This window comes from Phalaenopsis equestris, unplaced genomic scaffold (assembly GCF_001263595.1).
Source record: "Phalaenopsis equestris unplaced genomic scaffold, ASM126359v1 Scaffold199143, whole genome shotgun sequence".
In the NCBI taxonomy this organism is placed as follows: Eukaryota; Viridiplantae; Streptophyta; class Magnoliopsida; order Asparagales; family Orchidaceae; genus Phalaenopsis; species Phalaenopsis equestris.
The window spans coordinates 9,960-16,728 of record NW_018219032.1 but is presented as its reverse complement, the minus strand read 5'-3'; the positions used below and the strand labels follow the sequence as shown (position 1 = coordinate 16,728).

Below are 6,769 nucleotides of genomic sequence, written 5' to 3'. Positions count from 1 at the left end.
TGTTGATAGTGGGGTAAAGATCATTTGCAATTAAATTTTTATGGGTCTTATGTGGTTTTACTAATCTTGAATTGGATTATGATTCATTCAGTATAACTTATTGGTGTTGATAGTAGGGTAAAGATTATTTGCATTTAAGTTTTGAGGGTTCTTATATGGTTTACTAATCACGAATTTTATGTTTTTGTTCTTTAACTTTGATGTGCTATGTATTTAACCTAAATATAATATTTCATCTTAGTAATATATATTTTGAAGGTGAAATAAATGAATGTTTTCCACACCGTACTTGGATACAATTATTGGATTTCTTACTTGAACTGTTTCTTATCTTTTTGTGCTACATGTATGGGTACTAGCAGGCAGTTCCAAGTTATTCTGCTAGACGAGCAATCTTTGAACAATATGTTAGGACACGTGCTGAGGAAGAAAGGAAGGAGAAGAAAGCAGCTCAGAAGGCTGCAATTATTGGTTTCAAACAACTATTGGAAGAAGCCTTGGAGGTTGTTGGTAGCTTGCTTGTTTCGCCCATTTTGTAATTATTTTGGTTGAGCAGACCATTCAATCGATGCTAATGTGCTTACTATTTCAGGATATGATTCACAGATTAGACTTTCAAACATTTAAAAGAAAATAGGGAGATGATCCACGGTTTGAGGTCATAGAACGTAAAGAAAGAGAGTTTCTTTTCAATGAAAAGTATGTTTTGTTCAAAATGGCTTACTAATAAGATTTGATAGTATCTGATGATGAATAATTGCATGGCATTTTATATACTTTTGGAGTGTTTTGTAGGGTGTTGCTAAGGAAGAAGGCGGCTGAAGAAAAGATTCATGCAGAAAGAGCAGCAGCTATGGGTAGCTTCAAGTCAATGTTGAAGGAGAGGCAAGACATATCTGCAATTAGTCGATGGTCAAAGGTAGCTTTTTATCATAATGTTTGTTTGTTTTTATTGTTTTTTTCCATTTGGTTGCCTTTCAACTATTGTGATGCAAGTGACTTGGAATTATTTGTTGGTCTGAAGTAGTTATGTATGTATTTATTTATACCGTGTGTTGCAGTTTCAAGATAAGTCAGGTTTTATGGCTTTATGTTTTATTTTTATTGTATCTTTAGATTGCATATTTGAATGTAACTTGTGTATTAGGTTTAAGCCTAAATTTGAAGTTGCTCACATCAGTATATCACACATCTATGATTCATTATTATATCACATTGTGGGAGGAAGAACATTATAAAATTTAAGACTAGTAAACTTTGAGAGTGACCAAGCAAAACTTTTTGGACTTGATTTCTAAAGGTATCATCTAAGGGGATCCATGGCTTAATTCTTGGAGAAATTTATTTGGTTAGAAAGGTCATTGGTTCAAGTCTTCTATCTTGTTATTTTTTGAAGAGTTAACTTTTGTTTACAAATTATTGAAAAAAAAGAAGAAAAGACTTTGAAGGCTCTCTTTAGACTCTAAATTGGTGGGGAGCCACATGGGGACTTTTGCACTTCAAATCCGACATCTAGGGGGCCAAGTGATTTTGGTTTTGTGCTTTTGTAAAGCTTGACCAACCAATATTTTTCCACCACCCGTTACCACAATCAAGTCTTAATTTTCCAAGGGGTTCTACTATATTGGAGATCGTTATAGCAAGCATTATTCTTAACGTTCCTCCATCCATGGCTTCTTCAATATTAGCATTGGAGCAACCCTTGGGAAAAGAAAGCAATTTAAAGGAAGGAATATTTTTATAAGTAAGTTTTCCCAATGCAAGTTTTTCCAATTGCATTGGGTAATCTACATATTTCAATGCTTATTTCCCTTATGTCTTTATTAGAAAATGGAATGTTTGGAACGTCTCTATGTGAATCTTGAGGTTCGATAGTTATCTCTACCTTCAAACGCAGCCGATTATCTTTACCCAACCTGTAAAATGACACTGACGTGATCTCTACTCATTTTTATTTGTGAGTTCCACTAGTTCAAATACTATCATATTTAAATATCATTTGCATGATTCTTACAGTTATTACCAATTGTGCTTAACCAACCTGTAAAATGACATTAACGTGATCTCTACTTTTTCTTATTTGCGAGTTCCACTACTTCAGATACTTTCATATTTGAATAATATCATTTGCATGATTTGTCCGAATATTACCAATTGCAAAATATAGCAAGTTAATTTGATTTTGATCCATCCTTTAAGTAAGTTTAATTTATACTTGTAATTTATAGATTTTTTCTAGGCAACCCTTTCGTGTCTAAAATTTATGTGTTTGTGCACTCTAATTATCTTAACCACAACACAAACCGTGACATATAATTTGATTTAATTTAAATCGCTTTTCCAATTGCATTGGGTAATCTAAATATTTTAATGTTTATTTCCTTTTATTGATTTATGTCTTTATTAGAAAAAGGAATGTTTGGAATGTTTCCATGTGAATTTTATATTTGATTTCCTAGTTGTCTCTACTTACAAAGCTAGCCAATTTGTTTTGACCAACCTGTAAAATGACACTTACTCATCTTTACTTTTTCTTATTTGTGTGTTCCACTACCTCAAATACTTTGATATTTGAATAATATCGTTTGCATGATTCATTCGATTATTACCAATTGCAAAATATAGCAAGTTAATTTGATTTCGATCCATCCTTTAAGTAAGTTTAATTTGTACTTGTAATTTATAGATTTTTTCTAGGCAACCCTTTCGTGTCTAAAATTTATGTGTTTGTGCACTCAAATTATCTCAGCCACAACACAAACTGACATAATTTGATTTATTCAAATTGCTTGCATAATTGTTTTTGTTTGTAGATTGTAAGCTAACTAGATGGCATGCCACCAAATTGAGCAACAATGGAACAATTTAAGGTTTAGTCAATATTGGCAAAGAACTTATTGCTAAGTTTAATGGGCATGTTGTTATGTTTGAATAAGTGCAACGTTCATTAAATGCAAATAATGTAAAAATGCGAACGATTTATCCTTTATGATGGCTCAATTTAATTACTTAAACTTTAAAGCTCCATCGAGAGTCTTGATATTAGCCATATGTTTTAGAAATGATTCATTAGGAGAAAATCATGCTATTGGAACACCTCGAGAAAATAAGGATGCATTTAGAGGAGAACACCACCTATGGAATGGGAATACGTCATTGATCTCACAATAAAACTAAAGCAAATGCAATAATTTTTGATGGGATTTATGTCTTCAAACAAATTCTTATATTGGCTTAGCCAAGAGAGAAAGTCATTGAGTTATATCAAATTTATGGTTTTCACAGTGTTTGTTACTAAAATGATATTGATTAGCCAAGCAAAATTTAGTCAAATATTGGGCAAAAGAAGGAATGTTTGTTGTGGTTATTATCATTTGTATTGAAATGAAAGAGTTGTCAATATTTAAATATTGTATAAGGCAGTCTGATAGAAAATTTAATGGACAATTAATTACTCTTATAAAAGAAATTATATATGTTTTTAAGTATCTAAATATTTTTGAGGATTTGGTTGCCAAGACGAAGTGTAATGACAATGATTGACAACTTGTTGGTAAATTTATAATTAGCTTTAGGATGAAAATAAGAAATGAAGTAGATGTTCATAATCCTCAACCACAACACAAACCATTCATTGAGAAAAAATGTTTGGACCCATCACTGAGATTGTAACGTATTCCTCATTTCATACACAAAGCTGTGTTGTTAGATTTAATCCTTCTTTAGCAAGTGCTCAGAGCATCAAAATCATTCATAGTCCTTTTTTGAGAATATTATGGAGATAATATGTTTAAATGTTATATGAAATGATGTATGTAATAACGCCGCAGAGCCAAGTATTATTTTTTAAACGAGGATGATGATTATCTGATTAGAAGTTAGAAGAGATATTAATGAGCTCCGTGTGATTGTTATAGATTGCTTAGCTGTTGGGAATAATAAAATGAAAGATTGAAGAATGAATTTTTTAGCATGTATTTTACATGTAAGAATAGTTATAGGCTAGTGAACGAGTGGAGCATTGTGTAAATGTGATATCCACCTATGAAATTAATGGCCAAACCTAAAATTTGGACCATATTCAAGAGTCCTTTCATGTGAACCACATATCTATCCCAATCATTAGTGGACATATGGTGCTTGTAAAAATGAGGACTTATGTGAATCATGTGTGATGTGATGTATTCGCTATGGATATGGAGGTGAAAGGGGGTGGAGCCGAGCTCGAGCCAACCTCGGCTTGAGCCTAAGCTTGTCTAATTAATTGAGTTCGAGCTCAAGCTTGAGCTTAAGTTTACTAGTTTGAGCTGCTTGTTTTATTAAAAGGGAGAAACTAATGTTAATTGAAGCTGGTGTTATAATAAAATGACAAATAAAATGAGAAATCAAGAGACAAATAATAATAAATCACTTGTTATAAAATATAAAATATCACTTTTTAAATAATTTTAATAATTTGAAGATAAAATTTTGAAATATCATATATTTTGAGTTTATTTTATATTAATATTTCTTTAAATGAGTTGGCTCACAAGCTAAAGAGTCGAGTTAGGGCAGGCTTGAGCTTAGCTTGTTGGTTCATCTGGCTTAGCTAACAAGCCACTTATTGAACCGAGCCAACTCACAAGTCGGCTTGAGTCACTTATACCCTTAATGTAGACCATATATTATTAGGGCGATCTATCGGTCGTAGTCACTTATACCCTTAATGTAGACCATATATTATTCGGGCGATCTTGATTGTTTGATATGAATCTTCTCTATTAGGGCAGTGAGAAAACTTGTGAAAAGGTTATCCCACCTCAATTCAACTATTTACACATTTATATAAAAATAGGCTTAAAATTCACTTGATTAGTATTACGTCATCTACTATGAAGGAGTCTTAATGTGAGAGTGATTATGCTACCTTTGAGCTTACATTAGTGTTTGGCACATCACTATTAACAGTGTTATACTAGGAGTTTTTATAGAGTTTCTTGATGCATCCTCTCTTCATCTTCATGTTTACGAGTTCTTGTGAAGAATGTGTATTTTTTGTTGTGGTATCTAACCTATTTTTTGAGTTTCTTGATACATCCTCTCCTTCTATGACTCTACTGGAGATGCATCATGTTTTAGATTTAGTCCTAAGTTCATTATTTTTAAACCTCCCACATTCTTGGTTGAACTATTTCAAGTATGTTGAATCTTTAGGTATGGTTTCGAAAGCTTTAGTCATTGTACTGCTTAGCTTTATTGATCCCTTAGGAAGAGTGTAACACAAAGAATGTGCATTGATACCGGAGTTATTAATAGAATTACTATTATTAAGTATAGGTTCTCTACACTTGGATATGATGGAATGATGGATTAAATCTTTGGCAGTACTTATTTTAATAAGATGGTTATAAAATTGGTTACCATCACATCGGGTTGAGATATGTGGATGAATGAAAGAAAGATTTTTAAAATCTCAGATGAACTGTGTATTAATCGTTGGTGGTGCCCTATACCTTAGGATCTAATGGTCTAAATTCATTTATGAGAATTATGAACACAATTTGAAATTAGTTATTGCAATATTTTTAGTGATTTATTTTAATGATTTCAACATAATTATCCCAAAATGAGATAATAATTTTTAGTTAGTTTTGGATAAGCTTATGAACTCTTTTCCTGCATTGAGATTGCTTGATTTCACTAAAACATATGATGCCTGAAGTGTAAGCATTGTAGGCATATTGAGTTAAGAGAATCATCTTGTAGCCTCTTTTAGTGAAAAAATGAATGATTCTAAATAAGTTGTTCTACATATGACAAAGTTTAATGCTATCATTGAATATCCCAATCTTTGGTCTTTACCTGTTGCATAGGATTTCATTTTACATACTAATTATAAGCATCGTAGGTTCATCAGTACGCTAAACATGCTAAGTTATAGACATATAAAGTGGGTGGAGTTCTTGCATGACTACTTTGTTCTCAAAGACAAGCTTGGTGTTTACAATAAACCAACAAATGTTTTATCTAGAGTAGCATTGGACATTAGATCTTTAGAGCATAATATTTCAAATGTTGATAAACTTAGGGAAGCTTACTTTACATGCATAGATTTTTTATCCCATTCGTCATGGCATAGGGACAAGCCTTATTATATCTTTTATGTTTTATTTGTAGTCCTAGATGGATATTTGTATAGATCAACACTTGTTTGTTCGCAGGATATCTCTATTATATTTTCTTATTTAGAGTTACACATTTAGGGGCGATTGTTGGACATTTAGAAAGGAAGAATATTAGTAGTTTTATTGAGAATATATTTTATTGGTATGATCTCAAGAGGAATTCTGATTGGATTTTTACCTCTTGCTTTACTTTCAAGTAAGAAAAAGCAAGTAAGCAAAAAAATTGTTACTTATATTGCTTTGCTTGTATTCTATATGCCTTTAGAGGATCTTTTTGTGAATTTTATTTTGGGTTTACCTAAGACACTTAGTGTAGATAGAGTTTATGAGATTCTCCAAATTGGCTCATTTCTTACTTTGTAATAAAACAACAGATGCGTCTTATATTGGAAAAATGTTTTAAGATAACAATGATATATCTTATATCTCAAAACTATAGTTTCGATAAAGATGCAAAATTTTTATCCTATTTTTAGTAATCTTATGAAATTTATGGGTACTATGTCTAAATTATCTTAGAATTCTATCCATAAACTGATGGGTAGGCAAGTCACAATAGTGCAACTGGTTTTTAGAAAATTTATTGAGGTGTATGGTGAGGA

At 31.5% G+C, this 6,769-nt stretch overlaps 1 long non-coding RNA gene across 1 annotated transcript; it reads left to right on the top strand.

Annotated features, from left to right (window-relative positions):
• Nucleotides 1-360: 360 nt before the first annotated feature.
• Nucleotides 361-1,048, top strand: LOC110035697. The gene is made up of 3 exons (XR_002295166.1): nucleotides 361-503; nucleotides 593-699; nucleotides 796-1,048. It is a non-coding gene; the product is annotated as an uncharacterized LOC110035697 (long non-coding RNA).
• Nucleotides 1,049-6,769: the final 5,721 nt, after the last annotated feature.